Raw genomic sequence first — 24,298 nt, 5'->3', positions numbered from 1 at the left:
CCAATCCGACTAGCTATAGTGTCTCATTCGTTCTCCGTACTACAGTGAAGCTACCAATGATTAGACAACCCAGACCATGTAACTCCGACTCTCAGGAATCACAGGAGCAAGAACACTCTTTTGCTCACTCACTCACTCATACTTGCCCACAACATGAGTAATCAGAGATACGGTATAGTTTTAAATGTTTATTTTAACTAACGTGCTCTAAAATGCAGTACACGTGCCAGTACTATCAGCATAATGAATAAACACAATATAGTCAGCATTGTTACAATTCTATAGAAAATAAACGGAGATATCATTTTATTGAGCTAGTGGAAAACGGCCTACTGTACCTTGCCACCCTCCTCATGCTAGGAACTAGTTTATTATAAAAAAGAAGACCTCTGGGCTTTGTCAGGGGGACCCCATACCTCTGAGTCTAGATGCAAAGGTTTACATCTCCGGACAAGCACAGCTCTTCTCTCTGGAAAGGTTTTTCTCCACGTGTCTCTAACCTGCATGCCTGTAATATTAAAAGCACTTGATTTTCAGCAGTGCAGCTGTGCTTTCGTGTTATGTCTAAAATGGGGACTGACCAAAGCAGAGTAACAAGGGACATTGTTTTTGGACCTTGAACATCATGTGCAGACGAAAACCACAGAGTACAGCAAGGAACGTGAAAAGCAGACAGTTCTCATGTGAACACGCACAAGCAGAGGTTTCGCGAAAACAAAGTCATGTAGTAACGTGTGCAACAGCAGCAACATGGCAGCCAAGCTTGTGCTAACCTATAGTAACTTAGCAATGCCCGCAGTGAATCCAGCAGCCTCACTACAATAGGCTTACACTAAGAGAGGAGAAACACAGGAGCCTGTTCCTTTAAGGAGCTGAGAGGCACCTCTACCCACAATGCCTTGTAGTGGCAGTTTGTCTGTTAGTTAGTTCTTATTTGCGGCTTCTTCAGGCAGGATCTCTGAACACCTCAGGTCAATCAATCAATAATAACTTTATTCGGTTACAGTACATAACCATAAAAGTACACATATATACAGGAAACCACCCATATTAAAAGGCAAGATTAAAACACGGAATAAACATAGGTGATTAATGTTTGAGACACACTGAGTGCAGCCCCAAACATGTTGATCTCTGGGTGATATAAACAAGCAGAGTCTAATATAAAATGAAATTATAACAGAATAAGATCAGGGTTTATCAAATACATAAGTGTGAACAAAAAAAACATCAAGGGTCCGCCATGTAAGTCTAACTAATTGAAAAAGTCAATCACTTCTATTTGAACACAAGGTGTTTTCTTCACGCCTTTAAAACAACTTTTTCTAGATGAAAGGCTTTTCTAAACTATTTTCACTCTACATTTAAATATCCCTTCAGTTGAGTAAAACTACTTTTACATTGATTTGACAATTATTTCCAGTCAGAATGCCTTCCCTTTTTACCAGCTGCCCTTCCTGTGGAAAAAAGAAGCCAAATTCTGATGCACACAATGTATGTGTTAATGTGTAGTGCATAGGGGTCTGGCTCTCCTAGTGCCCATTCCACAACTTCTCAATTATCCGAAGATCGAGTGGCTCAAACAGATAAACCACGTCTTCTGCTGAGAAGTATAATATCTCCAGATGATTCCTTGCAGACACCATTAGATCCCCTAGTTATTTCACTAGTGAGAAGGGCATTGAAGGCAGCCTCCATGTCTCTTAACAGAAAATTGAAGCCTTCTTCACCTATCAAAACTATCCCACCCAGAACACCCTGTAGCAGGAGGGGTACGTCCTATTCACGTTACAGATCAAGATTGAGATCACCCTATACTGATTCCATGTGCTCCTTTTATACTCCAACGTCTCCACCACAGTCACCATTAAAAATATTACCAGTAAATTATCATCTTACTTTCCAGGGTGCTTTGATTAGAGGTGCAACCAAACTGAACATCAACATAGACACTGCTCAACCAACAGTTTTGGTCATTCTTGAAACTCTTCACTCAAAGGCAACTTTGAAACCGCTTCTACTTCTACTACCAGCTTTACTAAGCATTTTCTAAGAAATATTTTTCAACCCGGCTACTGCTAATGCTGCTACGCCAAGACTGCTTAAGAAAGAAAAACCAATCCAACAGGATGCTGATTTTCACAAGATGGATCACAAACCAGATGTAATTATAGTTACAGGGGTAACACGAAAATATGCTTCTGCTCCAGAATTGACAACTCCTCCTGACAGAGAGAAAAAAGAATGGACGCTGTGGCTAAAAAGATCTGTGGTACAGCTTCCATCCATTTAAAGAATGCAAATGCAGCAGTTCGTCTGGGAAGATATCACAGAGAGATATGGGATGATATGAAATATTTTTGTCTCTGATCTTCCAACACATATATAACAAGATGTTTTGGAAATGGTTAAAGATGGTTCATTAATTTCAAACCAATCAATTAGTACTGCAGTTGATTAAGTCGTACTCTCAGCTACTTCATTCTGTCATGAAATTTCCCTGAGAAGATCATCTTGGCTTTGTTTAACCCTCCTAAAACCTGATGCCCCATTAAAAATTGCTAATTTACCTTTCACAGGTGTCTCACTATTCAGACAATATACTGAGGAAGAGATGCTCAGGCTGAAAAACAAAGCCAAAAATCTTTTTTTTTAAACCGTCTTTATTACATTTTAACATAGACATTTAATTACCCCCACACCTCCATCCAAGCAAGTACAAAACCACAACAAAGAAAAAGGTTGAGTTATCGTCCAGTAGACACAGTGGACCTGTATATATAATAACAACCTATAACTGTTCTGGATATATCACATCATGACACAGAGTAACAAAAAAAAAAAGGGAAGCCAAAGAAAGAATTTGAGGAGCCCGTGTGATCATGGCGAAATGGACAGTTCATCCCTGTCCCTGTGATATATGCCAATTCCTCAAAGGGGACCACATTTGAAGCCCTTTTTTCCAAGCTCAGTTACCCTTGTGTGCATAAACAGCCCTTTCTTTGTGATAGATTGAAATTAACCAGGCCAACCAATAGTTAAATGAAAGAAGGGCGGGGTCAAGCCAAGCTGTTGCCAAGCACAGTCTGAGTACTGCCATGGCGCGAAACAGAAAGGGAAAGGTAGCCAAGGGAAGAGCCAAAGGAAGTGCTTCCTGCTCCTGAACCCCTAACAGAATCAATTGGGAAGAAACCTTAGTCCGCAGGTTTAATTGTACCTCAAAGAAATGGGTTATATCCCTTCTCAAATTTGCTAGACCCGGACAATCTGCCAACATATGCACCTGCTCCTGCTTCCTGGCACCATGGTCAATTTGTACTAGAGCCCCCCCCCCCCCCCACCTCCCCATTTGCAGATTTTGGCTGGGGTAATATTTAGATTAAACAAAGTTTTATAGTGTTGAATCTGTAGGTTGGCAGATATAAGTTATTGACCTAGCAAATACTAAAGAGGAGACGGTGTCCTCCTCTGTTGACTGCAGTAACCCCACCCATCGAGTAGCAGTTTCTCAATATCATCCCCCATCCTATCATTTAATAGTTTATAAATATCTCCAATTGAAGATGTATTCCTGGCTAGTAGATCTAAAAGTTGAATCCTATTGAACCCCTCCTCACCTCCCCTTTTCTTCCCTATGAAATCCCTAATTTGTAGAAATCTATAGAATTCATTATTTCCTAAGAGGAATTTACTCCTCATATTTTCAACAGTAGTACAGCTCTTATCAAAATAGAAGTCACCAAAAATAAATGGAACACGCTTTTTCCTCCATCGCCTAATATAAGGATCATGAAATATATCAGGTAAAAGAGGGTTATCATGAAGGGGAGTGTAAAAACTAAAACGACCAACCCCTAGTTTTTTCCTAACTCTAATCCACATTCTAAATGCATATAGAAGTGTCTTGAACCTAACCTTTTTAAAATAGCCAAATTCTAATTGCCAGAACAAGCAACCACGGACCACAGCTCCAAGGGTTAATTCAAAGCATGACGGAACAGTATTCCAAATGAGCCCTTCCTGAGATGAGTCAAACTGCAGGGGTATTATTTGTTGCAGCGACGAGGCCCAGTAGTACAACCTGAAGTTTGGTACAGACCCAGATTATCCTCTACCACTTCATCTGTGTCTGCGCTGATATTGACACCCAGATATACTGCGTTCGGGACAACCTGTGTGTCCTCAAACCTTGTATTCTCATTTATAAGTATCTGTGTTTTATCCGTATTAAGTCTGTATCCCGCGATACCTCCAAAGAGGTTAGCCTCACTTCGATCTCCTTGACGGCATCGATGGGGGCAGGGGTGACAATCGCAAGGTCATCAGCGTAATCTAGAATTTTAGTCTCCCAGCCCCTAGTTGACATCGGCAGGATTGAAGCGTTACCTTGGATTCGGAGGATTAAATGGACTATATAGAGGGCGAATAACAGGGGTTAACATGGACAGCCCTGCCCTGTCTCCTGCTGGATTTTAACTATCTCTGATTCTCCCCCATAAACGCGGTTTTAGCCATAGGTTTAATAAATAACATTTTAACCATGCTATAAAGTATGAGCCCAGGCCCTTTTTCTCTAATATCGCCCATAGATAGGGCCAGGAGACCCTATCAAATGCTGTCTCAGCGTCTAGTAGTAAGAGCGCCATAGGGTCTCCTTGGATTTTGGCCACATCAAATAAAGTGATTACCCGGTGGATATGGTCTGTGGTACCCATTCCTGGAATAAAGCAGTGTTGTATGGGTGAGACAATTTTTTTTATAACCTTAGATAGCCTTGAGGCTAAGATTTTAGAAAATCCTTACTATCAGAATTAATTAACGTAATAGGTCGATATGATCCTAGCTGATTCACTGGCTTTCCCTTTTTGGGGAACACACCATCCTAGCAAAAGCCAATGAATCAGGAGGAGGACTACCCTTCTGAAAGGCTAAAAATACCTCCAGCATAAATGTATGAAGGGTGGTAGCAAAAACGTTATAAATTTACCCCGGAATGAAATCTGTCCTCACTGCTTTTCCAGATGCTAATCCCGACACTGTAACTATAATTTCTTCTGATGATATGGGTAGATCTGAAAGCTCCTGATCCTCCCTGCCCAACATATTCAAAGCCATAAGAGCTAAGTATGTTTCTATCCCTCATGGATCTACCTCTCCTCAGCATACAATTTCTGATAGTGTCTTTGAAAAAGCGGAGCGTATCCCCCTGCTTCTTAGATGGGACCAAGCTCTGGGTCTTGAATTTGTTTAATGTCGCCGTAAGTTTCTTGCTGTCTAGTGCGCAGAGCTAAGATATGCCCCACCTTTTCATTCAATTCATACGTTTTGTTTTTCCATACCGTATATTTTTTGGCTGCTTTTTTAGCCGAGATATCCCCTATTGCTATTTTAGCCAATATATTCCGATTTAGGCCCCCTCAATGTCAAGTCCCATAGTAACAGCCTCTACCAGACCTGCCTCAGCCTGCGATAAGCCCTGATAGAGTTCCTGCAATTGATGTTTCTCTTTTTTCTGCATATTCCAACTATATCTCGCAGTTTCCCCACGAATCTCTGCTTTGAAGGTATCCCATACTATTCCAATGGGATCAATCCCTAGATTTTCAGCCATAAATATTGGAATCTACTCCCTCAATTATAGCATTAACTCTTTATCCAACAAAAAAGCCCTTTCAAACGACCATCCCCCCTGGATTGCAAAGTAAGTAGCATGAATATCAAGTTCTAACACTAAGGGATTGTGGTCGGACATCACCCGGGATATTTAAATATGCGAGAGGCGGAGATCAACCTGCTAGAAATAAAAAAGATAATCTAGGCGAGCATTCACCTTGTGAGAGGCGGAATTGTAAGTATAACGTGGGTCCAATGGTTCCTTATCAGCCCAAACATCGAGAAGCCTATGTACATTAGCCAACTGAACCAGTGACTAGAAGACTTTGGGCTTACGCCCTTGACACATTGCAGCACTTGCCATCAAGGCATCCCCTTTGATATTAATATTAAAATCCCCACACACAACTAAAGGAAGGAGCCACCCACCCAGTTCAACACAGATCCAGTCCAATAGTGCTGAATCATCAGTGACGGGCCGTATATAGAACAAAAAGTAAAAACCCCTCCATCATGAGTGCATTCTACAATGGCCCATCTTCCGAATTTGTCCACCCTAGATCTACTGAATCAGATCTTGCCTTTACATGCAAGTATCGCCATCACACCGGTGCAGGTGCCTTGCAAAGTCCTGGAGATAACTTGATACCCTGTGAGTTCCAATAACTATTTTTGGGATCCCTCAACATGTGTTTCCTGTATACAGAGTATATCAGCTTTGAAATACTGCACATCAATATTAACCCTCTGCCTCTTCCGAAAATTTATTCAGGCCACAGATATTGATTGAGGCTATTCTTAAACTAGTCATCTTTTATTATAATATAATGTTGCCTGAATATTGCCAGCCACAAACTCATCCCACCACCATGCTTGGATTCCCCGCCCCCCACCAATTCCCTACCTCCCCAATCTGGCCCCCCTCCCAACCCCTACCATGAGCAAAAGGGACACTCCCAACCCTGATGATGGTGCTAACCCGCGAGCCGCCCCTGCTTCCAACACCCCAAACCACTCAGACCCCCGACAAAGCCCGAGAGAGAAGAGCAAAATCAAAAGGAAAAAAGAGAACCCCCTTATACAGAAAACCTGGATAGCCCTGCAGAGAATCTAAGAGGATATATTTCACCCCAAAAAAAAGAAGATCAATAAGAGGAAGAAATACTACTTGCTAGCAAAATACTCCTTTTTGCCAGAAAAGAAGAGATGCAGCAAAAGATATTTTTATCAACCCAGTCCAGTCTTGTTAGAAAATTCTTTCAAATATTCTTGTGCCTTCACCTCAGAGAGGAAAGTCTGAGTATTTCCTTTGAAGATCACCTTGAGACGTGCCAGATTTAGCAGGAAAATTTTACATCCTAACCGTTGGAAGGGGAAAATAGCTGCTGGAATCTCCACCTCCTCTCGACTGTCACATGGCAAAAGTCTGACAGACGAAAAAGGTATGCCCATCGTAAGATCTCGTCCGATGTTGCCTTGTCAGAGATCGCCTGCCATAAAAGGAAATTACCGAAATAGACAAGGATAGCTCTAGGTCTCTCCGGCTGTCAAGAGAGATTTTTCCTGGGAGTCAGGGGGAACCGGTGAACCCTTTGCACCTCTGATTCCCAATCGCATTGGGCAAGCTCGGGGAAGGCATCCTTAAGTAGCTCCAGCATGAAGTGTCTGATGTCACTTCCCTCTACATTCTCTGCGAGGCCGAGAAACCGTAAGTTGTTTCTACGTTGCCAGTTCTCGAAATCCTCCAGCTTCCACATCACGTAAACAAGCTAGGTCTCTTGTAGGTTTTGCCTTTTCTCGACTGTTGCCACCGCCGCCTCTGCTGCCTCCGTGCCCTCCTCCACTAAGGTGACCTGCTCTGACATCTTTGAACATATTTTGGGCACTTTTTGCACTACGCCTTGTATTTTCTTTGTGGCCTGATGCACTCTCTTGTGTTCAACTCTAGCCCCGGACTGCATCTGTTTCAGCATAGAATAAATCGTGTCTATTGTGGGTGTAGGATTCATATCTGGTGGTGGGACCCCCTCTGGGGTACCCGATCTCTCTCCCTCCACATCACTATATATCTGGCGAGTTGCCGAATAGTCCCACTTCAGTTGTCTGGTATTGCTTAGCTCAGGTCCAGATTCCTTCTCGCTCCTCCTTGATCTCTGACTATGTCTTTTTGAGAGAGAGAGATGCTTTTGCATTGAAGGTTTCACCTTTTCCCCACTCCAACTATCACCCAATGAACATGGAACCGAGTCATTATCTGTCAGTTCCTCACTGAGGCCAGAGTGGTCCGAATCATCTGTCAAGCAGTAGAACTTTTCTACAGCCTCAGGGGATCCTCCTGTATGAATTGCTGCCCTTAGATCCTGGTCTATCACCCAGGGGCCACTCTTGTCACCCCTATTCAATTCCCCATCAGAATATGCAAAAGTACTAAGGGGCCTATCAGCAACAACCGGCGATAATTATCGCTAAGCGCACTTAGCGCTAGGATAATTATCGCCGGCTAGCGTGGATTTTTATCGCTGAGATAGCGTGCTATTAGCAACGCTCACTCAAAAGCGATAAAAATCCTAGCGCTAACTGCCAAACGTGTGATTATCGCTGTAAACCCAGCGATAATCCCATGAAGTTTGGCGATAGCTTGCTTATAGGGCCTCACATACTTAGCCATGATATCCACCTTCCATAGGATATCATGGCTAAGTCCGTTTCAAAGCAGGGGTAAGGAAAGTAGCGATAACAGAGGTTATCGCTACTTTTCCTGTCGCTATGCTGCTTTGCGTGAGGCTTGATAATAGGAGAAATGTCGCTTAGCGACATTTCCCCCGTTATCCTGGGGAGGAATGCCCACTTTGCATCTCATTAGAGATGCAAAGATGGGCGTTAAGGGAAATGGCGATAAGGCAAGGTTTCACGCGATAGCGTGACCTTGCAGATAAGGCGATAACATTATCGCCGCTTTTCGTCCGAAAACGGACGAAAAAGCGGAGATAATTTTTTAACGCCTGCTTGTTGATTTGCCCCTATGTGCTGGCCCCTGAGCCCCAGCTTTCACTGTCTCAACAATAAACTCTCTATTTTCTCCCTCATCCCATATCTTTTTCCTTTTCAATTTTGCTTTGCACAGTGCAGCCCAGCAGACTTAAAGCAGTCCTAACAGCCTCCGCTGGAGTATTACCTTCTGCCATCGTAGGCACTTCCCGGAGGGGTGCAGAGGGAAAGGACTTACCCTGCTCTTTCAGCTGTAGCCCGCTCGTTTACCAGAAAAGATTTCTGGTATAGAGGGATGTCTTTCTCTGCATGTTTCCAGGGGGGTTCAAGGTCGCTTGTACTCTCTGTGAATCCGTTTTCAGCCCCTCTCTGCCACTGAGGGATTTCCCACATATGGATGCGGTACCCGTTGTTTCCTCCGTCTTCTCAGCCTCGTGCTATGCGGAGCGAGCGTGCAGGTGGCGGCCCCGAAAGCTCCGCCTGCTCCTTTGGTGGTTTGGCTGTTTTCGGCAGCATCAAAGGGCTCTGCTCGGCCGGAGCCGAGGGAAGGTACCATAGTTGTTGTTGTGGAGAAACGCTGCTCTCCAGGCGGTGCTGCCCCATACCAGCAGTCTGATGGTGTAGCCGAGGTGTCGTCGGAAGTGCACCGTCACGCTCGCAGAAGGAGGAGAGTTCAAGCATCGGCGCTGGTGGCCTAGAGCAGGGGTGAAGAAGCAGCTACGGCTGCGAGCCAAGCGGCAGCCATCTTGCTCTATGCCTGTGCCAAAAATCTTAATTTGATTTAGAAGAGCACAAAATAATGTTTAAGCAACAATAAAAAACCTAAGGGCAGGCAATATTACTATCAAAGACTGCAAACCCTTAGGTGGCCATACCAGCCTCAGCATCAACAGAGGCAAACACAAACACAATATCAGGAGGTATCAAAAAGAAGATCCACTCATAACAAAATCTTCTCACTCCAAATGAATAAATTCCTCTAATAATAAACAATGAAGATCTGACACCCCCTCCACAGTTTCCCACTCCTGTGCGGGGAGGGGTAGTTTTTTTCCTGGAAGAGTGGAAAAACATAACCATGGACAGATGGGTGTTGAACATCATACAAATCGGATATTCAATCCGCTTCAAACAAATTCCACCACCAGCCTGACCAAGGCATTCTGCAGCACACATAGAAGTAGCACATTGACATTATTTAATGATTGTTTATGTGCGGGAAGGTACACCTTCCTGCACATAAACAATCAATAATGGCGTTTTGCCCTTTCTTCGTGTGCTGCAAAAAAGGCAAAAACAAGGAGAATGAAAAGTATTCAGGGCCGGACTGGGAACAGAAACCGGCCCTGGCAAACTGCTCAGCTAGCTTCCCCTGGGGTGAGGGGGAGTGCAGCTGAGCAGTTTGCGACAGCCGGTTTCTGACGATTTTGTTACAGGGGGCCGATATTGCCGACCCCCGGTAACAAAAACGGCCCCCCAGGGCTCCAAAGCCGGCCCCCACCCTAGCGGCCTACCAGGGAAACGCCCGGTGCCCGCTATGGCCAGTCAGGCACTGAAAGTATTTCTCATTGCAGCGCCATTCTAATGGCTGCTATTGCATGGCGTTCGTTTTGACACTGCCTCAGATTTACACATACTTTGACATCTGGTGTAGCGTCAAAAAGCAATGGGTGTTGTGGTGAATGCCCACCCCAACACCCATTGCACTTCCCTTTCACGCAGAAAGTTGGGTTAAGCCACAAAAAGTCACTCAACACCACTTTGTAAATATGGTGTGGGGCATTGCGCCACCGGAACATCTGTAAAAGCGACTTTCTGGTGGTGCAATCCCCTTGTAACAATGTCCCTTACTGTCGAGACTAGGCTTGCTCATAAATTTCAATAAATCAATATCAACCCCAGTACAGTGCCTGACTTTTCTAAGCACCGAAAATAGTGATTATCCTTCGGAGGGGAGAGTATTATCAATACAAACAAAATGTGCAGACCTAATTCAACAAGTCAAGCCACTGTTTGTCAAATCTCATCTCTCATAGGATCCATGGCAACCTGTATATTCATAGTCCCAAATGCAAACTCTTCATGAGACCTCATCAATATTGTCTAGGAGACCAATGGTCACAAAAACAGGAAACTGGGAAGATCACATATACTTAATAGACAATGTTCAGCAATCTCTGACCTGGTGGTCCAAACCTGAGAATCTGCTAGTGGGAGTTCCTTTTCTTGTGAAACTGCCTTCACAAACTATTGTCAGGGACGCCTCCCTGTCTGGATGGGGAGCACATATGAACCACCTTACAATTCAGGGCCTGTGGTCACAAAAGGAAAGGTCTTACCCCATAACCCTATTACCGCTGAATGCAGTGCACCTAGCTCTCAAAGCTTTCCTATCATCTCTCACCTCCAAGGATCTGATGATTCAAATAGACAATACGATGACGATGTATCACAGCAACAAAGAGGAGCGAAATCGAGACAACTATTCCTGTGATAAAGTATTTTCGGAAGAATTTAAATGAGCTATCCCTCCGATTAAAAGATTATCACCTCAGGACCTGGTGCTTTCTAATCTGAATGGTCCCCCATTCAAACCCATTTATAAGGCACCATACAGCATCCGTCATGGAAATCTGCTTTTTTAATAGCCATTACCTCTGCATGTAGAGTTAGTGAACTACAAGCACTGTCATCATTAGAACCGTTTATAGTGTTTCATCAATATTACATCCTTAGTTTTTACCAAACATAGCACCAGAGTTTCACATTAATCAATAACGCTCCCTACCTCCTTTCCTAACCCTTCTACAGCAGCGGAAAGATCTCTACATTCTTTAGATATTAAAAGAGTTCTCCATTTTTTTTTAGACAATTCAAAGGATGTCAGAAAAAACACACCAACTCTTTGTAAACTACACCACTTTTCAACAAGATTTAACTGCTTTGAAGCAAACCATTGCAAGATAGATAGTTTCATGTATTTCTTTGTGCTACCAAATTGCCAACAAACCTCTTCCATGTAAGCCTAGGGCTCACTTAACAAGAGTGAAAGCAGTAACCACAGTGTGGATCAGACATGTCCTGATTTAAGATATCTGTAAGCAGCCACTTGGAGGTCAACACATACCTTTTGGAGACACTATTGTAAGTTTGCAATGGTTGGTCAAGAAACTCTTAGGAACCTGTTTAAATAAATGAACGTTTTTTCCTTGGAACAGAACATATTTCCAGATGTTCTCCTACATTGCAGTATGGTCTCCTTTTCTCCTACTAACATATGACCAAGAGCCATGGATTTGATTTATCTGTAGCTTTCTACTCTTTTCAATGTTTATGACTATCCATGAACTAGGCTGTTCAGAGGTCCACCCAAGCAGCGGGGAATTATTCAAAGTTCATAACTTCAATTAATACACCTACGATGCAGAACTAGGACCACAGGTATGCACAATTTCCACACTTCTCACACAGCTCAGATGTACCATATAGTTAGATCTCACCAAGCTCACAGTGCCTCTCCACTCTTCATAAACATATTCTACTCCATGCTTACACATACAACACTAAACTAACACCCAACCAGCACTCTACAGCTACTCTAGTGTTATAAGTATTGGAATGTCTGTTCAGGCACTGCCAGATTGGACGATGTGTATGCTAGTTTTTTGGTCCCAAACCACACGACCGAAAAAAAAGGTTCCGAACACTAGCCCTTTCAAGCTTGCCCCTCTGGCAGTACCAGACTGCTGCGCGAAAGCGAAGTCCAACACTGAGGTTAAGGGACACCATACTCTCTACCTCAAACACATGCTTCAAACTGGACAATGCACATACCATGCCTCCCAGCTGGCACATTGGTAATGTCCTACGGCTATACAGGAAAAAAAAAACATTAACCACAGCTGAACCCACAAAATGTACACAAAAACAGCATATTAATCACAACGAATTGGAGAGACAGTAAACCCTGTGATGCCACTGGGATGAAAGGGGTGTGTTATCACGTGCACTTTGCTTGACATTTTGCGTGAATCAACATCCATGCTGATTTTACCAAGTGTGAGATAAACATGTCCCTAATTAGAACGTCCACCCCCCTGTCTCCGCCACTGTATGCTCTGGCATCGGATCCCTTGGCTTGGCGCTAAGGGAAAGGCATGCATGCAGGAGCTAAAGACTCCCGGGTTATGGAATAATATGCAGACAACCTATTATCACATGTAAGAGATCCCTGAAATCACTTCTCACCCATACTGAACGAGGTCACTTGATATGGTGGCCTCTCCCAGGTATGCGTCAATTGGGATACGTTTCTCATGTTTCCTCTCACTGTGTTGACACACCAACACGCCCTGGAATGAGGGGCGTAACGCAGGTCCCTGCAGTGCATGAGGGGCAACCCAATAGGAGACTTCCCCAACCCTTCAAGGGAGCCCCATGCAGCCCAAGGTCAATGAATATCTGTAAGATATGGGATATTCGGGGGGCCCTCATCACATTCTGCAGGGGGGCCCATGATGTTGCCTTACGCCACAGTTCGGAATTCCCACTGAGCTGGCAGAAGAGGCGGTATGGTACCTAAGTGTTACAGTGCACAAGCACCCCTAAAGGGTGGTATATACTGGATACTTCAATCAATCAATCAGCATTTGTAAAGCTCAACTCTGTCACTCCTAGGGGTATCTGGGCACTGCACGCACTCCTCCAGGGTGCGATTAAATGACTATGGTGCTGCTGTGCACCGACTCCCAGAAGACAGAGACAAATGAACTGGACTGTCAGTGTCACTCTGAATGGCTGGCAGAATAGCCAGCCATATTGCAGATGATGGTGGTACCAAGTTTCATGTACCTATTTCTGAACATTCCTATAATCCTTAGTAAAATATTCTGTTACACTTTACAAAAATGAATAACTAAACTGATATGGGCAGTAACAACCACAAATAAAACTGACAACTCTCCCAGCCAGACCATTTTGCCCACTGCTGGACACAGTGCCCTTGAAGCTTAGCATATGAATGGCTAGAGAGAGATGCTGCAAGCAAGGTCACGGTCTCTAGAGGCAGTGCTATTCAGCTCCCCTTACCGAAAATATAATTTCATATACCCAGGTGGCTCCAGAGTCCATGCATGGATAGATGCTTACATGTAGTCAGTGGAGACTAATGTACACTCAGGTCGTGCGCAACATATACCCAGGTGTCTAGAGAAGGGTAGTGGGATAGATTTTTATAAAATGCAGAAAATCACACTGGGAGACGTGCAGAGACAGCGTGCTATTGACAGTGACAGGACTGTGAGAGCAGGCTGCGAATCTCACTGCATGTGACATGTTTCTCTACTACAGACAGTTCTTATATTGACCCAGTGGTTGCTGGTTTCTGCATCAGACATTTCTGGAGTGCAAGAGAGGGAAAAACAATCAAAGCGGAAAGACGAAGGAACTGAAGTAAGGGAAAAACGTCACAATGAGAGAAAGCAAGAACCTGCAAGAGTGTGATAAAGGGACAAGGAGTGTCTGGTAGTGGATTAAAGAGGCATGAGGTGTATCCAAGACTAAGCAGCTTTGGTATTCGGTTCACCGATGAATAATTGCACCAGCCACGGGTTTCTGAGCGCAGACCCTGTGGGGCATAGTTATGAGTGTGGTTGCATCGTGCTTGCACCACGCAATGTGGTGCATTCATGACTCAAGCCCAAAATGCGATTTATGGTGACACGCAAGGCCACTTTGCATGGCCCTCTTTGGCTTGATACATCAAGAGTAAGGCAACGTAGTGCAAATCACTGCACTGCATTACTCTGCCCCAGAGCGGGGTTCCATGGGTGTTCCCACGCAACTCCCATGGATTTTGATGCATTCCCAGCTAGACCATTACTGGTAGAGCTGGGAATGCACCAAAATGATACACATTCCCATGGGAGACATAAGGAGGATAAATATTTTTATTTCTCCTTGTTACTTCCTCTTTCTATGCGTACTGCATTTTGCAGCATACGTAGATAGAGGAAAATCCCTCAGGGGATTGTTTTTATGAAGGAAGTTGTTCCTTCCTGCACAAAACCAATCCTGCATGCAACGGAGGCAGCCTTGCACCGTGGTGGGTGCCTGTGTTGGCGCTAGGCAGCTCATTATGCACCGCCGCTGGGGAAAGGACAGGAATGAGCCCTATTGGGATAAATACAATGTATTCCTGCCCTTTCCCTGTGACACTGCGCAGCAAGGTGACTTTCTGCGCTGCGTTACTTTTATAGATATACCCCTAAGTCTTTCACAAATTAAGCATTGTACAGAAATCAACGTGGCCTCCGGAATATCATTGGCAACTTTGTCAATGAACCTGCCCCATTTTGACATGCTAACACATCTGATGCAAGACGCCTAAACATATTCTCTCTCATTTATATGCAAAGGTATATAACAAAGATACCTCGGAAACACTAAGAGTCATCAAGAATGGCAAATAGACATACAACAAGATGTAATGTACAAACAGTGGCCTTATTGCTACATGGCAACCAGGAATGTCCCATTACATGGCAGACACAGACTATTGCATTTTAAGTACAACCAGAGGTATTGCTACACCCCAGGCAGACTATTCTGATATGGGCTCAGACAGACTCTTGAGTGATCCAGTTATGGAGACCCTGTTACCGATGTTATACATGTCTCATGGGAATGCCCGACCATACGGGACTATTGGCATCCTATTTCTCACAGGTTAGTAAAATTACAGAGGTGACCATCTAACCTATCCCAGTGATTGCATTGTTGGAGTAAGTTAGTGACATTCCACTATCCAACAGAAGACTTGCCGGTATAGGGCTCCTGTAGGTCATGAGATGCATAGCGATGAAGAGCAGAAAGGTACCTCTCCGGACCCTAAAAGATGGCAGCAGGACCTTACCTACTGCAATGTTGCATCTGACAACTATGGCATGTTACTCAAGGCTCAAAAATATTTGGGGGTCCTTTCAGTCATACTTAGCTTACACCAAGGTGAGGAAGGCGCGGGGGAGGATTCGGGTGAATGGGTGTGGCGTGTAGTCGGAACCTAGTAGCAAGATGGATGCAAAGAATAATATTAGAACTAAGACTAGACTAGTTAGGCATACAGCTCATTGCATGCTGATGTGTGACGTTATGCATACTGAGCTTATGCAATCAGTGTACTATATGTCGCAGTATGTAGTCACCCAGGGGCTTATTTATGATGTCGCACAGGGCAGCACAGCAAGTCATCTTGCTATGCTGCACTGCATGACAGGGAAAGGGCAGGAATGCTCTGTATTTAAAAGAATAAGGTGTATTCCTGCCTTTTTCCCTGCACTTGCGTCATTTTGGCTACCTAGGGAATGCTTAAAAAATCCATGGTATTTGCATGGGAAGACCCACACGACGCCCCTGGAATACCTCCCTAGCGCAGTGTAAGGCAACGCAGTGATTTGCACTGCGTTGCTTTACTCAAGATTTATGAAGCTACTCAAAGTGGCCTTGCGTGGATTCATTTATGTAATTTTCCATTGCGTTGTGCATGTACCACATTGCGTGGTGCAAGCGCAACGAATCTGGGGTCATAAATATGGCCCTAAATCTGTGTGGGATTCATAAATACTAATTTATTGTATAATGTGCGGAAACACTGTTGATTCCTATATTTTTCTCTTTATATTTGTGTAACCTTTTCTTTTGATGTAGTGAATTTAAAAGTCATTGCAAACAATTTAAAAAAAAATAGAACTTCCATTCCTGAGAGAAGACTTGACCATCCTCATGTGAACACGCAAATCCAGCTCTGCCACAGCTTTTTTTCAGTTTAAAAAAAAATACATTTATTAAATATTGGTTCCCTCTTTACTCGTGTTTCATCACCGGGTTTGAGCTAACCTCCGCGCCAAGTGTACGTGAGCTGACCACGAAATGCGTGGAGATTCTCTGCAGGAACCTTAATATCTTGTGACCTGCTGCAGGGTTTCGAGACATTGAAGCCTGGCGATGGTGCCTGCTTAGTTCGAATGACCTCGAACAAGTCTATGACTTTCAGTCTTGTGGTGAGCCTACGGGTCTCGTGACCTGGGGAAACTGGCAGGTCCTTTGGGGCTTCCTGAGCTGCTCCTTTCTCTAAAAATGTGCTCTTTGAAATGGCTCCAGGCTCCTACATACAAAAACAATAACCAAAACCCCCTGAGGCTTCCAACAACAAAGAGCCTTAATGAAGGCACCCAGAACTGCCGACATCCAAGCGCTCTGCGTCTGTTTACTAGCGCCATGGCAACGGTGCATGTCTGCACAGCAATCAGTGCCTTCATGGACTTGCTACTTTGCTTTAGTTTGAATTGAAATGAAATTTGATTCTTTTAGTTCAGTTTTGCTTGGTCCTTCCATTGGGCTTTGCAGCTCTGTTCGTACACTATGCACTTATTTAATTGAGGAGAAACCATGTGACAGCTGCGTCTATTGTGCGCCAACATCGTCCACTCCTGGCCTTTTTAGCCAGCAGCACTTTGGAATCATTCTAAGCATGGGCCTACAAGTCCAAGCATGCAGACTGCTGCTCGCGGCTATTAAGCAAAAACAGGTCTGGCTGAAGGTGACTCTCGTGACATGGAGCCACTTTGCTGCTAAGTAACTTCTTCACTAGAAAATTTAGGAGTGTTTGTGTGAGGGATGTGGTGTGTTATATGGTATGATTGTGCGACCTTACCGTGTAATACACTCGTAACACTCTCTTGGGTCCAGTCAGGTTCATTTGTAAAACCTTTAGCTTAACCCTGGGTAGCTGTGGCTTTGAACAGCAAGGCTTAAACATAGGAAGTAGTGTAAAGCTTTTAGAAGCACGAAACAACTAAATAGAAAGCCACGCAACACAAAAGAAACCAGACACCAATGTAGAACAAACGTTTGCAATGAAATAGGTCTTGCATTAATAAACTTTAAGCTATTGGCATTGCAAATGCTAAAGTTTTGTAATTAATTGTTTGGGTAAAAAAATATCTCAACAGTAGCATAAGTACTAAAACATATTCCACAAAGCAAGGAAAGGATGCACTTCTACAGGCTGTTACTAGGTGTCCCTGTGGAGTTGTAAAGGGACCTCTATTAGCCACATACTGCACCCTTAACACAATTATAAAGAGAAAAATTGCAGCTGAGCATAAGTTTCCATTAGTTTTTTATTGGAAGGGAGATTTTTTGCTCACTTGTGTTTAAAAAAAAGCACCATTTAAATAAACAACAATGGTGCATTTTTTTTAAATGCAAGCTAACAAAAATCTCACTTTCAATAAAAATAGATGGAAACGTATGCTGAGCTGCAATATTTCTCTTTATGATTACATTAAGGATGCAGTCCCTTATGTGGCTAATAAAGGGCCCTTTACAACTCCACAGGAACACCTAGTAACAGCCTGTGGTACTGCACCCTTTCCTTGCTTAGTGGATTATTTTTTATTACTTATGCCACTGCTGGGATATTTTTCAACCAAAACACAAATATTAGCATTTGCAATGCCAATAGCTCAAAGTTTCACTAATGCGAGACCTATTGCATTGCATATGCTTGTTTCTATTTGACAACAGAAACCCCATCCCTATCAAAAAACAAGGTAAGGTTAAAGTATGTGGTGTGCACATCAAAGAGTAAATGACGAAAGTAATTAACTGTCGAAAGAGTCTAACAGGCAGGCTGGCTCTTTACAATAAAGAGATCTTATCAAGCATTTTAGCAGGTTTAGAAGTCTCCAGAGTTAATGGGCCGTAAACATTATGAACATCTAAAATCTGCACATGTTTGAGTGATGCTGAGAGTGTCTGCAAACAGGATTGACAGATTGGGCTAGATCTTGCCCAATCTGTCTAAACTGTTGTCTGAGTGAAAACAAATTGATTTGTGCGGGTTGGCAGTTCTTATGCTATTTATAATATAACGTTTTGCAATTTGGAGTAAAGTTCAAAGCATCCCCAGGCACCGTTTATTGTATTAGATAATAGGCATGAATGTCAAATTGGCAGCATTAAAGGGAGAAACCGTGCAGCTAGAAACATGCTAGGAATTAAACTATCAGGGGAGAGACTTACCTGCAGAGTCAGGTTATTTTTAAGCTCCTTCCCTGCAATAATGACATGCAACTGGTCAGCTGGAACTCCCTGTTGCTTAGCGACCACCTCCTAGAGTTGGAAGATACTGGCATCTGCATTGAGCTCCAGTCTGGGAAAGTATGGCTGGAGTTAACTTGACAATACAAGCCCAAATCTGAACAGCGAAGAACCTGACAACGAGTCATTGGAGTTCAATAAAAATCTGATTTATTTGTGGTCACCATTAGCCCTACTAAACTGTGTAGGACTTCTCTGAGAGTGAAAATTGCAGATTTGGAGAGACCCGCCAAAATTGTGTTACCGTGGTCTTTGACTGAGAGAGTATTGGAGCTTGCGCCAAGGCACTTTTTAAAAATTATTGTTTAGGAGGTGTAGTTAATAATACTCCGGTTACCTCAGGTTGTTGATATAAAAGTCAGAATTGACCAATATATGGCAGGGCAACAAGGGAGTACTTGAGGAAAATCCAAATTTATATTTTAGGACTACCTTGATGATACAGTGTGGTCAACCTGGTAATTGTTACCAAGGACGTAAAGGGTTCTAGAATGTGGGGACTGACAGTTGGAAGAGACATGATGTAAACTGGAGATGAAGCAGACATAGCTGCCTGCTCTTGTACATTGAATACTAACGACTTACCTGTGCATCATGTTGTTGTTTGAGGGAACAGTACAGATTTGGTAACAAGTTGATCCAGGGTGCTTTTGCCCTCAGGAACCTAGGATGGACGTGATGAGATGTTTCCTGTTCGTTGTTGGACTTTACGTAGTGAACAGCCTTCACAGAGTTTATTGTGAGCTGTGTTCATCATTGTGGGCACTTGTGAAGCTATATTTACATGAGAAAAGGCAGTGTAGGAAAATACAGTAACTTTTTATTTTATATTTCTGGGCAATTTGTGTGAAGAAGGGCTCGTTAAAGAAGTATGTGCGAGAACGTGCATGCGCCACTTCTCGTGCTTCCTCCTCAAGTGCTCCCTTGTCAGTTGATCGTTCCCGCATGCGTCTCTGCATCTAAGTGTCATTACAGTAGGGGCATTGTCTTGACTGCTGACCTGCAACGCCATATTGGAAGGAGGCATCACAAAGGCTTGCAAGTTTAATCTTCTGTACGACTGGTGTGCTACAGTGAGGCGTACACCTTTTGCTTAGGGATCAATTTAGTTGGCATTTTTTTACTGCTTCCTATTCCATAGTGATGAGTACACCGTGTTTTAAAGTACATTAATGCAACTTTCTTCAATAGATTTGTGGGGTTAGAGACAGTGACATTCTTTATATTTTATAGAAAACTTCTACATTGTACAAACCTCTCATGAAAAAAAACCCAAAATTATATAATTTTGCCAGCAGGCCAAAAGACGACTGCTGCAGAGGCTGTTAGCGCTAGGAGGAGGGTGGAGGGCTTATAACGTGGAAACAGAAGCGGAATGAAAATGAGGCGGGAAAAGCATGAAAACAATAAAGATAAAAAAGTTCTCTGAAGCAAAAGATAACTAGGCAAGCCAATAAAGATGCAAAGTTCTCTGAAACAGGAGATAACAAGGCAAGCGTAAGTACACTGTACTTTACCGGTGCTCCTGAAAAGGAAGTGAGCTATTGGCTGCGAGACCAAGACAGGAGGCAGCAAAGAAGAATGACACTGGAACGGACCAATCCTAAGCAGGAGGCGGTAATAAAGTGTTTTTATCGATTACAGCTGGTCTTGCAGACAGCGCATGCGCGTTGATGCTTGACCTAAAAATAGATATTTTTATGAATTTTTATATACCACAATAATCAAAATCCATCGGAAGGGTCTGCAGATATAGATTTCAAGTCAAACGTAAATCCCAGCGGTTTAGTGCAAAGTGCAAATAAGCATTGGTAACCGTAAAGTTTAGAAACTTTTGGATAGATTAAAAGAGTTGTGTTTGGATACTCCGTCCCTAGTGGGGAGACCAAATATGACAGGGCGGTCAGGGGGGCCACTAAGGAGTATTTGGACAGTTACCTGGTCACTAAAGCAGTCTGAATTCCAGTTCCACACATCAAGGCCACCATAGACTTCAATGGAGTGGTCCTGATGCTGGAGATGCAAGATGCCGAAACATACTCTGGGTGCTGTGCGGTCGATAGGGGGTGTCCTGTTATTTCTTGGTCCACAGGTAAGGTAGGGTGACTAGGGTCGGTGTCCCTTGAAGTCCTCTTTGAGACAGTTGAAGGCCAGCTGCTCCTTGGCTACCGATTTCCATACACAGAGGGTCCAGTGGTATTCTTTGGTGAAGAATGGTGTCTCTCTTTGGTAACCAATCTGGACTCAGATGACACTCCCAGATCAAGCAGACTGGGATGCAACGGTTGGCTATTGAGAATCAGTCTCTTGGGTCCCCCAACAGCGGTCAGTGGCAATTCATAGAAAGTTGCTACTGACTTGACGGAATGGGCTACTTCAGCTTTGATAGCCTGGGTGCTGGTTCCAGGAGGTCAGCCAACTGACCTTTGGAGTCACTTCTTTGGTCTGGGGCTCGAGAGTGACTTTTCCACGAGCCAGGAGCCACAGGCACAGTCCTCTCTTTACTAGCCCAAGCTGCGGTAGATGCAGTCCGGTAGTGAATGCAGCCTCTCTTGCCATGTCCTATGGTCAACAAGGCAGTCCTTTTTTGGTTCTTGATCCAGTTCCATCATGCTCTGAGGTTCACAGTGCTAGAGGTGCCATATCTATGCACAGAAAGAGCCCCGGGGGGATGATGCGATGACTAGCCAATGGGCCATCAGGATCCCTCCCCCACTGTGACAAATTCTGGCTATAAGTGGCATCTAGCAATCCCAGAGTGCACTATTCTTCCCACTCCCAAGATGTTTGAATCGTTGCTTGGATGTTAGGAGCTGGGTAACCCACCCTAGAGTTGAGGTTACCTGTGGGCTATATGCCCTCAGGAAAACCGATTCGGGCACTAGTCTCCCCTCTATGTTCCCGCCGCCAGCCGGTCTACTGAACAAAAGGGCAACCCTTCAGGAGTGTGGTTGCCATTTGCCTGACAAATGTGGCTTCACCTTTGAAGCTCGCAATTTGGGCCAACATCCTGAGTGGCTTCCTGCAATGGGGAGATAACACCTCTCTCCGTAGACAGCTTCTATTGTTCCTGAGCCTGGGAGTCATTCACACCACTCACCAGGAGGGCAGAAGGCTGTCTGGTGGCCAGCAACTGTGCGAGCCCACTGGTTTAAACTGGGCAACAGAGTGTTAACTTTCTAAAAGTTGCCTTTCCTTAATAATGAGTTTGAATTTGATTTGGGCATCAAATAAAGTTTAATGCCACGAATAATCTGATACCCTTAAGAACCCATTTAAGTTGTCCCATTCAGAAGTTAGTCGAGCTGATAGGTCGACCGGTAACTGTGGTAGACAATGAAGCTATTAACTTTTCCACAGCAAATAGAAACAATTTGGAAGTTTTGCTGTCAGGGCATATTAAAAGTATATGTCGTACTTAATAATATATAGCTCCCTGCCTCAGGGCTCCATAGGTGTTCCTTAGAGGAGACTTACATATGTTGTTAAGGGAAGTGGGGGGTTGCCATTGGTTTAAATGAAAAAGTCAAACTAGCAGTTTAAAACTGCTTTTCCGGGTCTGCATTGGAAGGCTGGGAGCCATGTTGTACTTTATCACACCCAGGGTGGCACAGCCAGTAGGTCAGTCCTGATAGGACACTTTGCCTTACATGCCCTAGGTACTCTTGGTACCATATGCCGGGGACTTAAAAGTAAATCAGTGTATGCCAATTGGGGCTACATTTTTTAACACTTACTGTTAGAATACTGGCACTGAGGCCTGAATAGCAGGCTTCAGTGCATGATCAGAGTTGAAAAACCATCAACATCAGTCGAAACCTTGAGGGTGAACATGCAGAGGTGGGTCTTATTTGGCAGTCCACTCTTTCATATAAATGTCTCTGATATTCTCAGGTCCTATAGAGAGAGAGCAAAAGGCTACTCATGTTATCTTCTCTCCTTGTGGTGCTTCTTTGATGAAGACCAGAGGCCAGTGCTTATCTGATAGTATTGTATCAGAATTCAGATAATTGTGGCCAGACAACTGCTTTAGTTATGTGTGGAATATCCCCCTCTACTTGAATAGTATACACCCTATCAGGAGGATTAACATGTTTATCTGGAAACTCAAACTGTTTGAAACCATCAGTTGGACTCGCCACCAGAAACCTCTGAAGAGTCTAATGCACTATTGTTAATTCTTCTGCGCTGTCTAGAAGCGCTCTCACCCAAGCCCCATTCTGCAGAAGTATCCATAGCTGGTATGGCATGTTTCTTACAAAGTCCTGACACTTTTTCTTTTAAATTTAGTTTTAAAGTCCAAACCTTTCTCTTTCTTCTATACACTGACCTCAGTATCTCGTGCCTTTTCACCATTCTGCTTGCTTTAGCATTGTTTTCATCTATATTTGGTCCAACCTCCAACCCTATCTCTCTCTCTCTGTCTGTTTACTGTCTGAGTCCTGAAAAAAACAGGAATAGCCGCTATCAGAATACTGATACTGTTCTGATTTTTAATGTTAGCACAGTCCTTCAAATTATAATCATCCTGGCTGGACTCCTGGGTTACTGGAGATCCAGTTTGTCTTTTCTCTTCCCCCTTCTGTTTCTTTTAACTTTCAGTTATAGATTTTACCTTAATTGAACTAGCACTGTTGCTTTTAGGCTTGAGGTGTGGTTTACTGGACCATGTACCTAAAGTATCATGGCCCACAGAGGTATAAACTTCAGATATCATTCTCAGTAATTCCAGTTCATGATCTTGAACATGAACTGCTGCAAACCTCTGGTGCATAGCCAGAGCACGTGCTTTTCCCTTAATGTCGCTTAGGATGATTGAGGAAATTGTAGAAACATTTTTTATTAACTTCATGCCTAAGTCCAGAGCTGGTGCAGCCCCATATTCATTTTGTACTTGTTTTAATACCTCCCGGAGAACTGCAAGTGAGGTTGTGCCATGAATGTGTTAGGGTAAATGCATGCACATATACTTCCCCAGGTGTTACACTCCTCCTCGAGTGGCACCATTACGAGAGGAAGACACATGATCAGCATTCTGTCTTGTTAGGTCTTGTGTGAGGGTAAACCGCTTCCCACTCATTGGTATTGCGAGCAATTCAGAAGCCAATTTCATCATGCTTTGTGGGCATCTTGTCCATGATAACGTTTCCATGGACGATTTCTTTTTTTTTTTTTTTTTTGAGTTCAAAATGTTTTATTAGATTTTCCATAAGAATGAACAAACACAGACAATACAGAAAAAATTTATCACAAGCGAAAATACCTATATAAAATAAAACATTTCTAAAAGCAATTCTAAATACAATAGTTAAAGATGTATATATAATCAATTAGAAGGAGGGAAGATAAACTAAAAAGAAGGGCAGGGAGGGAGCCATGAAGAATTGCATTGTCAACTTATTAGAAAAAGGAGCTACATTCATCATATAAGGCGTTAAATAGAATGACTGTAAAACGGTGAATCAAGTATAAATATACAATTATAAAGATAAGTATACATCTATGGGCAACCAAAACGAGTGAAACAAATTAGAAT

Source organism: Triturus cristatus, chromosome 3_2 (assembly GCF_964204655.1).
Source record: "Triturus cristatus chromosome 3_2, aTriCri1.1, whole genome shotgun sequence".
In the NCBI taxonomy this organism is placed as follows: domain Eukaryota; kingdom Metazoa; phylum Chordata; class Amphibia; order Caudata; family Salamandridae; genus Triturus; species Triturus cristatus.
This window is presented reverse-complemented; position numbering follows the sequence as displayed.